The sequence below is a fragment of the Hesperophylax consimilis genome, unplaced genomic scaffold, assembly GCF_061612785.1.
Source record: "Hesperophylax consimilis isolate HC1 unplaced genomic scaffold, BYU_Hcon_1.0 scaffold_37, whole genome shotgun sequence".
NCBI lineage: Eukaryota > Metazoa > Arthropoda > Insecta > Trichoptera > Limnephilidae > Hesperophylax > Hesperophylax consimilis.
In genome coordinates this window covers 253,014-262,918 of record NW_028301267.1, presented here as the reverse complement: position 1 = coordinate 262,918, position 9,905 = coordinate 253,014, and the positions used below count along the sequence as shown (strand labels likewise).

Below are 9,905 nucleotides of genomic sequence, written 5' to 3'. Positions count from 1 at the left end.
ATTAGATTTGGACAACGACTCTCATCACTATTCCAAAATTTGAGCCCGTTTGGTCCCATAGAGCCTGCAAAAACTGCTTCCTTAGATCGAACCCAAGTCTGAAATTAGCGTCCATAAAAATAATGATTTTTTTAAAATACAACTTTATGGAGTTTTCTGACTGAATTCGATTTGGACAACGACTCTCATCACTATTCCAAAATTTCAAACCGTTTGGTGCCATAGTGCCTGATAAAACTGCTTCAAAATTCTAAACCCAAGTCTGAAATAAGCGTCCATAAAAATAATGATTTTTCTAAAAATACAACTTTATGGAGATTTTGTGACTGAATTCGATTTGGACAACGACTCTCATCACTTTTCCAAAATTTCAGCCCATTTAGTCCCATAGGGCCTGAAAAATCTGCTTCCAAATTCCGAACCCAAGTCTGAAATTTGAATATAATTTTTTTTTTTTTTTAAATACAAGTTTATGGAGATTTCGTGACTGAATTCGATTTGGACAACGACTCTCATCACTATTCCAAAATTTGAGCTCGTTTGGTCCCATAGAGCCTGCAAAAACTGCTTCCTTAGATCGAACCCAAGTCTGAAATTCGCGTCCATAAAAATAATGATTTTTCTAAAAAGACAACTTTATTGAAATTTTGTGACTGAATTCGATTTGGACAACGACTCTCATCACTTTTCCAAAATTTCAGCCCATTTAGTCCCATAGAGCCAGAAAAAACTGCTTCCTTAGATCGAACCCAAGTCTGAAATTCGCGTCCATAAAAATAATGATTTTTCTAAAAAGACAACTTTATGGAGATTTTGAGACTGAATTAGATTTGGACAACGACTCTCATCACTATTCCAAAATTTGAGCCCGTTTGGTCCCATAGAGCCTGCAAAAACTGCTTCCTTAGATCGAACCCAAGTCTGAAATTAGCGTCCATAAAAATAATGATTTTTTTAAAATACAACTTTATGGAGTTTTCTGACTGAATTCGATTTGGACAACGACTCTCATCACTATTCCAAAATTTCAAACCGTTTGGTGCCATAGTGCCTGATAAAACTGCTTCAAAATTCTAAACCCAAGTCTGAAATAAGCGTCCATAAAAATAATGATTTTTCTAAAAATACAACTTTATGGAGATTTTGTGACTGAATTCGATTTGGACAACGACTCTCATCACTTTTCCAAAATTTCAGCCCATTTAGTCCCATAGGGCCTGAAAAATCTGCTTCCAAATTCCGAACCCAAGTCTGAAATTTGAATATAATTTTTTTTTTTTTTTAAATACAAGTTTATGGAGATTTCGTGACTGAATTCGATTTGGACAACGACTCTCATCACTATTCCAAAATTTGAGCTCGTTTGGTCCCATAGAGCCTGCAAAAACTGCTTCCTTAGATCGAACCCAAGTCTGAAATTCGCGTCCATAAAAATAATGATTTTTCTAAAAAGACAACTTTATTGAAATTTTGTGACTGAATTCGATTTGGACAACGACTCTCATCACTTTTCCAAAATTTCAGCCCATTTAGTCCCATAGAGCCAGAAAAAACTGCTTCCAAATTCCGAACCCAAGTCTGAAATTTGAATATAATTTTTTTTTGAAGTGAAACTTCTTTACCCGCGTCATGCAATTTCGAGTACCGGAGTAAAACCAACTCATGACCGAAACGAAAATGCGGGACCGATTAAAGTTCATTTGATCTAGTCAAAGTTTTGAAGTAAAATATAAATGCTTCTTAGCTCATCTCGACAACTGGCGTTGGTGGTGTAATGGTCAGCGTAGTTGCTTTCCAAGCAGTTGATCCGAGTTCGATTCTCGGCCATCGCACATTATTTTTTTGTTTTTAACGCCTTTTGAAGTGAAACTTCTTTACCCGCGTCATGCAATTTCGAGTACCGGAGTAAAACCAACTCATGACCGAAACGAAAATGCGGGACCGATTAAAGTTCATTTGATCTAGTCAAAGTTTTGAAGTAAAATATAAATGCTTCTTAGCTCATCTCGACAACTGGCGTTGGTGGTGTAATGGTCAGCGTAGTTGCTTTCCAAGCAGTTGATCCGAGTTCGATTCTCGGCCATCGCACATTATTTTTTTGTTTTTAACGCCTTTTTTTTTTTCAATGGTTGACCATAATATCAATCCACTAAGTAATATTTTAGGCCTGTAGCATACTTGAAAAGTTAAAGAATGATATAAAATTTTTTATGATGTTAACGATAAAAAAATAAAAAAAAACATAAAATTACCATAAAAAATGGGCCAACGGCACGCGGTGTTCCCAAGCGGTCACCCATCCAAGTACTGACCGCGCCCAATGTTGCTTAACTTCGGTGATCGGACGAGAACCGGTGTGTTCAACATGGTATGGTCGTTGGCAAACGCTAAACAATATTAATTTCTATTCTACCTGCCAATAAATATATGAAAATTAGTATAAAAAAGCCCTAATAATACTGAAAACATTAGCAAGGTGTGTGCGACGTTGATAAAAATAATCATTACATACGCGCTTGAAAAAGATCGTAATTACATCCATAACTTTGCAGGAATTTTTTTTTTCAATGGTTGACCATAATATCAATCCACTAAGTAATATTTTAGGCCTGTAGCATACTTGAAAAGTTAAAGAATTTTATGATATTATTAATGATAGTAACGATAAAAAAATAAAAAAAAACATGAAATTACCATAAAAAATGGGCCAACGGCACGCGGTGTTCCCAAGCGGTCACCCATCCAAGTACTGACCGCGCCCAATGTTGCTTAACTTCGGTGATCGGACGAGAACCGGTGTGTTCAACATGGTATGGTCGTTGGCAAACGCTAAACAATATTAATTTCTATTCTACCTGCCAATAAATATATGAAAATTAGTATAAAAAAGCCCTAATAATACTGAAAACATTAGCAAGGTGTGTGCGACGTTGATAAAAATAATCATTACATACGCGCTTGAAAAAGATCGTAATTACATCCATAACTTTGCAGGAATTTTTTTTTTCAATGGTTGACCATAATATCAATCCACTAAGTAATATTTTAGGCCTGTAGCATACTTGAAAAGTTAAAGAATTTTATGATATTATTAATGATAGTAACGATAAAAAAATAAAAAAAAACATGAAATTACCATAAAAAATGGGCCAACGGCACGCGGTGTTCCCAAGCGGTCACCCATCCAAGTACTGACCGCGCCCAATGTTGCTTAACTTCGGTGATCGGACGAGAACCGGTGTGTTCAACATGGTATGGTCGTTGGCAAACGCTAAACAATATTAATTTCTACTCTACCTGCCAATAAATATATGAAAATTAGTATAAAAAAGCCCTAATAATACTGAAAACATTAGCAAGGTGTATGCGACGTTGATAAAAATAATCATTACATACGCGCTTGAAAAAGATCGTAATTACATCCATAACTTTGCAGGAATTTTTTGAAGTGAAACTTCTTTACGCGCGTCATGCAATTTCGAGGACCGGAGTAAAACCGACTCATGACCGTGACGAAAAAACGGGATCATTTCGCTATAGGAGCCTAGCTAATATTATATACCTAGTTTAACTCACTCTCCTAACTCATCTTCGCTGTCTACAGGCAGAGCGCACGACTGTGGTCGTGAAGAACCGAGGTTCGATCCCCGCTTTAACTAATTTTTTTTTTCTTTTTTTATAACTTTTAATTTTTTTTATCACATGCTACTTATAAATATGTCAATAGACAGAAAAAAAGAGAGAATGAAATGAAAAGAGAGAGAGAGAAGAATACTAGAAGTTTCACTTCTGTCTTGCGTAGGCTTGACACACCCATTTTTTTTTTTTTTAAATACAAGTTTATGGAGATTTCATGACTGAATTCGATTTGGACAACGACTCTCATCACTATTCCAAAATTTGAGCCCGTTTGGTCCCATAGAGCCTGAATAAACCGCTTCCAAATACCGAACCCAAGTCTGAAATTAGCGTTCATAAAAAACATGATTTTTCTAAAAAAACAACTTTATGGAGATTTTGAGACTGAATTAGATTTGGACAACGACTCTTATCACTATTCCAAAATTTGAGCCCGTTTGGTCCCATAGAGCCTGCAAAAACTGCTTCCTTAGATCGAACCCAAGTCTGAAATTAGCGTCCATAAAAATAATGATTTTTTTAAAATACAACTTTATGGAGTTTTCTGACTGAATTCGATTTGGACAACGACTCTCATCACTATTCCAAAATTTCAAACCGTTTGGTGCCATAGTGCCTGATAAAACTGCTTCAAAATTCTAAACCCAAGTCTGAAATAAGCGTCCATAAAAATTATGATTTTTCTAAAAACACAACTTTATGGAGATTTTGTGACTGAATTAGATTTGGACAACGACTCTTATCACTATTCCATAATTTCAGCCCGTTTTATCCCATAGGGCCTGAAAAATCTGCTTTCAAATTCCGAACCCAAGTCTGAAATTTGAATATAATTTTTTTTTTTTTTTTAAATACAAGTTTATGGAGATTTCGTGACTGAATTCGATTTGGACAACGACTCTCATCACTATTCCAAAATTTGAGCCCGTTTGGTCCCATAGAGCCTGAAAAAACTGCTTCCAAATTCCGAACCCAAGTCTGAAATCAGCGTCCATAAAAAACATGATTTTTCTGAAAATACAACTTAATGGAGATTTTGTGACTAAATTAGATTTTGACAACGACTCTTATCACTATTCCATAATTTCAGCCCGTTTTATCCCATAGGGCCTGAAAAATCTGCTTTCAAATTCCGAACCCAAGTCTGAAATTTGAATATAATTTTTTTTTTTTTTTTAAATACAAGTTTATGGAGATTTCGTGACTGAATTCGATTTGGACAACGACTCTCATCACTATTCCAAAATTTGAGCCCGTTTGGTCCCATAGAGCCTGAATAAACCGCTTCCAAATACCGAACCCAAGTCTGAAATCAGCGTTCATAAAAAACATGATTTTTCTAAAAATACAACTTTATGGAGATTTTGAGACTGAATTAGATTTGGACAACGACTCTCATCACTATTCCAAAATTTGAGCCCGTTTGGTCCCATAGAGCCTGCAAAAACTGCTTCCTTAGATCGAACCCAAGTCTGAAATTAGCGTCCATAAAAATAATGATTTTTCTAAAAATACAACTTTATGGAGATTTTGTGACTGAATTCGATTTGGACAACGACTCTCATCACTTTTCAGAAATTTCAGCCAATTTAGTCCCATAGAGCCTGAAAAAACTGCTTCCGAATTCCGAACCCAAGTCTGAAATCAATGTCCATAAAAAACATGATTTTTCTGAAAATACAACTTAATGGAGATTTTGTGACTAAATTAGATTTTGACAACGACTCTTATCACTATTCCATAATTTCAGCCCGTTTTATCCCATAGGGCCTGAAAAAACTGCTTCCAAATTCCGAACCCAAGTCTGAAATTTGAATATAATTTTTGTTTTTGTTTTAAATACAAGTTTATGGAGATTTCATGACTGAATTCGATTTGGACAACGACTCTCATCACAATTCCAAAATTTCAGCCCATTTAGTCCCATAGAGCCTGAAAAAACTGCTTCCAAATTCCGAACCCAAGTCTGAAATCAGCGTCCATAAAAAACATGATTTTTCTGAAAATACAACTTTATGGAGATTTTGTGACTAAATTAGATTTTGACAACGACTCTTATCACTATTCCATAATTTCAGCCAGTTTTATCCCATAGGGCCTGAAAAAACTACTTCCAAATTCCGAACTCAAGTCTGAAATTTGAATATAATTTTTTTTTTTTTTTAAATACAAGTTTATGGAGATTTCATGACTGAATTCGATTTGGACAACGACTCTCATCACTATTCCAAAATTTGAGCCCGTTTGGTCCCATAGAGCCTGAATAAACCGCTTCCAAATACCGAACCCAAGTCTGAAATTAGCGTTCATAAAAAACATTATTTTTCTAAAAAAACAACTTTATGGAGATTTTGAGACTGAATTAGATTTGGACAACGACTCTCATCACTATACCAAAATTTGATCCCGTTTGGTCCCATAGAGCCTGCAAAAACTGCTTCCTTAGATCGAACCCAAGTCTGAAATTAGCGTCCATAAAAATAATGATTTTTTTAAAATACAACTTTATGGAGTTTTCTGACTGAATTCGATTTGGACAACGGCTCTCATCACTATTCCAAAATTTCAAACAGTTTGGTGCCATAGTGCCTGATAAAACTGCTTCAAAATTCTAAACCCAAGTCTGAAATAAGCGTCCATAAAAATTATGATTTTTCTAAAAATACAACTTTATGGAGATTTTGTGACTGAATTCGATTTGGACAACGACTCTCATCACTTTTCCAAAATTTCAGCCCATTTAGTCCCATAGAGCCTGAAAAAACTGCTTCCAAATTCCGAACCCAAGTCTGAAATCAGCGTCCATAAAAAATATGATTTTTCTGAAAATACAACTTAATGGAGATTTTGTGACTGAATTCGATTTGGACAACGACTCTCATCACTTTTCAGAAATTTCAGCCCATTTAGTCCCATAGAGCCTGAAAAAACTGCTTCCGAATTCCGAACCCAAGTCTGAAATAAGCGTCCATAATTATTATGATTTTTCTAAAAATACAACTTTATGGAGATCTTGTGACTGAATTCGATTTGGACAACGACTCTCATCACTTTTCCAAAATTTCAGCCCATTAAGTCCCATTGAGCCTGAAAAAACTGCTTCCAAATTCCGAACCCAAGTCTGAAATTAGCGTCCATAAAAAACATGATTTTTCTAAAAATACAACTTTATGGAGATTTTGTGACTGAATTCGATTTGGAAAACGACTCTTATCACTATTCCATAATTTCAGCTAGTTTTATCCCATAGGGCCTGAAAAAACTGCTTCCAAATTCCGAACCCAAGTCTGAAATTTGAATATAATTTTTTTTTTTTTTAAATACAAGTTTATGGAGATTTCATGACTGAATTCGATTTGGACAACGACTCTCATCACTATTCCAAAATTTGAGCCCGTTTGGTCCCATAGAGCCTGAATAAACCGCTTCCAAATAACGAACCCAAGTCTGAAATTAGCGTTCATAAAAAACATGATTTTTCTAAAAATACAACTTTATGTAGATTTTGAGACTGAATTAGATTTGGACAACGACTCTCATCACTATTCCAAAATTTGAGCCCGTTTGGTCCCATAGAGCCTGCAAAAACTGCTTCCTTAGATCGAACCCAAGTCTGAAATTAGCGTCCATAAAAATAATGATTTTTCTAAAAATACAACTTTATGGAGATTTTGTGACTGAATTCGATTTGGACAACGACTCTCATCACTTTTCCAAAATTTCAGCCCATTTAGTCCCATAGAGCCTGAAAAAACTGCTTCCAAATTCCGAACCCAAGTCTGAAATTAGCGTCCATAAAAAACATGATTTTTCTAAAAAGAAAACTTTATGGAGATTTTTTTTGACTGAACTAGATTCGGACAACGACTCTCATCACTTTTCCAAAATTTGAGCCCGTTTGGTCCCATAGAGCCTGCAAAAACTGCTTCCTTAGATCGAACCCAAGTCTGAAATTCGCGTCCATAAAAATAATGATTTTTCTAAAAAGACACCTTTATTGAGATTTTGTGACTGAATTCGATTTGGACAACGACTCTCATCACAATTCCAAAATTTGAGCCCGTTTGGTCCCATAGAGCCTGCAAAAACTGCTTCCAAATTCCGAACCCAAGTCTGAAATCAGCGTCCATAAAAAACATGATTTTTCTGAAAATACAACTTAATGGAGATTTTGTGACTAAATTAGATGTTGACAACGACTCTTATCACTATTCCATAATTTCAGCAAGTTTTATCCCATAGGGCCTGAAAAAACTGCTTCCAAATTCCGAACCCAAGTCTGAAATTTGAATATAATTTTTTTTTTTTTTTAAATACAAGTTTATGGAGATTTCATGACTGAATTCGATTTGGACAACGACTCTCATAACTATTCCAAAATTTTAGCCCGTTTGGTCCCATAGAGCCTGAATAAACCGCTTCCAAATAACGAACCCAAGTCTGAAATTAGCGTTCATAAAAAACATGATTTTTCTAAAAATACAACTTTATGTAGATTTTGAGACTGAATTAGATTTGGACAACGACTCTCATCACTATTCCAAAATTTGAGCCCGTTTGGTCCCATAGAGCCTGCAAAAACTGCTTCCTTAGATCGAACCCAAGTCTGAAATTAGCGTCCATAAAAATAATGATTTTTCTAAAAATACAACTTTATGGAGATTTTGTGACTGAATTCGATTTGGACAACGACTCTCATCACTTTTCCAAAATTTCAGCCCATTTAGTCCCATAGAGCCTGAAAAAACTGCTTCCAAATTCCGAACCCAAGTCTGAAATTAGCGTCCATAAAAAACATGATTTTTCTAAAAATAAAACTTTATGGAGATTTTTTTTGACTGAACTAGATTTGGACAACGACTCTCATCACTTTTCCAAAATTTGAGCCCGTTTGGTCCCATAGAGCCTGCAAAAACTGCTTCCTTAGATCGAACCCAAGTCTGAAATTCGCGTCCATAAAAATAATGATTTTTCTAAAAAGACACCTTTATTGAGATTTTGTGACTGAATTCGATTTGGACAACGACTCTCATCACAATTCCGAAATTTGAGCCCGTTTGGTCCCATAGAGCCTGCAAAAACTGCTTCCTTAGATCGAACCCATGTCTGAAATTCGCTTCCATAAAAATAATGATTTTTCTAAAAAGACAATTTTATTGAGATTTTGTGACTGAATTCGATTTGGACAACGACTCTCATCACTTTTCCAAAATTTCAGCCCATTTAGTCCCATAGAGCCTGAAAAAACTGCTTCCAAATTCCGAACCCAAGTCTGAAATCAGCGTCCATAAAAAACATGATTTTTCTGAAAAAACAACTTTATGGAGATTTTGTGACTAAATTAGATTTTGACAACGACTCTTATCACTATTCCATAATTTCAGCCAGTTTTATCCCATAGGGCCTGAAAAAACTACTTCCAAATTCCGAACCCAAGTATGAAATTTGAATATAATTTTTTTTTTTTTTAAATACAAGTTTATGGAGATTTCATGACTGAATTCGATTTGGACAACAACTCTCATCACTATTCCAAAATTTGAGCCCGTTTGGTCCCATAGAGCCTGAATAAACCGCTTCCAAATACCGAACCCAAGTCTGAAATTAGCGTTCATAAAAAACATTATTTTTCTAAAAAAACAACTTTATGGAGATTTTGAGACTGAATTAGATTTGGACAACGACTCTCATCACTTTTCCAAAATTTGAGCCCGTTTGGTCCCATAGAGCCTGCAAAAACTGCTTCCTTAGATCGAACCCAAGTCTGAAATTCGCGTCCATAAAAATAATGATTTTTCTAAAAAGACACCTTTATTGAGATTTTGTGACTGAATTCGATTTGGACAACGACTCTCATCACTTTTCCAAAATTTCAGCCCATTTAGTCCCATAGAGCCTGAAAAAACTGCTTCCAAATTCCGAACCCAAGTCTGAAATTAGCGTCCATAAAAAACATGATTTTTCTAAAAATAAAACTTTATGGAGATTTTTTTTGACTGAACTAGATTCGGACAACGACTCTCATCACTTTTCCAAAATTTGAGCCCGTTTGGTCCCATAGAGCCTGCAAAAACTGCTTCCTTAGATCGAACCCAAGTCTGAAATTCGCGTCCATAAAAATAATGATTTTTCTAAAAAGACACCTTTATTGAGATTTTGTGACTGAATTCGATTTGGACAACGACTCTCATCACAATTCCAAAATTTGAGCCCGTTTGGTCCCATAGAGCCTGCAAAAACTGCTTCCAAATTCCGAACCCAAGTCT

General features: G+C 35.3%; 3 non-coding genes across 3 annotated transcripts; all 3 read right to left on the bottom strand.

Annotated features, from left to right (window-relative positions):
• Nucleotides 1-2,263: 2,263 nt before the first annotated feature.
• On the bottom strand, nucleotides 2,264-2,382 carry LOC149409046 (5S ribosomal RNA). Its single transcript, XR_016305295.1, has one exon. It is a non-coding gene; the product is annotated as a 5S ribosomal RNA (ribosomal RNA).
• Nucleotides 2,383-2,705: 323 nt separating this feature from the next.
• On the bottom strand, nucleotides 2,706-2,824 carry LOC149409045 (5S ribosomal RNA). Its single transcript, XR_016305294.1, has one exon. It is a non-coding gene; the product is annotated as a 5S ribosomal RNA (ribosomal RNA).
• Nucleotides 2,825-3,147: 323 nt separating this feature from the next.
• LOC149409044 (5S ribosomal RNA) lies at nucleotides 3,148-3,266 on the bottom strand. The gene has a single exon (XR_016305293.1). It is a non-coding gene; the product is annotated as a 5S ribosomal RNA (ribosomal RNA).
• Nucleotides 3,267-9,905: the final 6,639 nt, after the last annotated feature.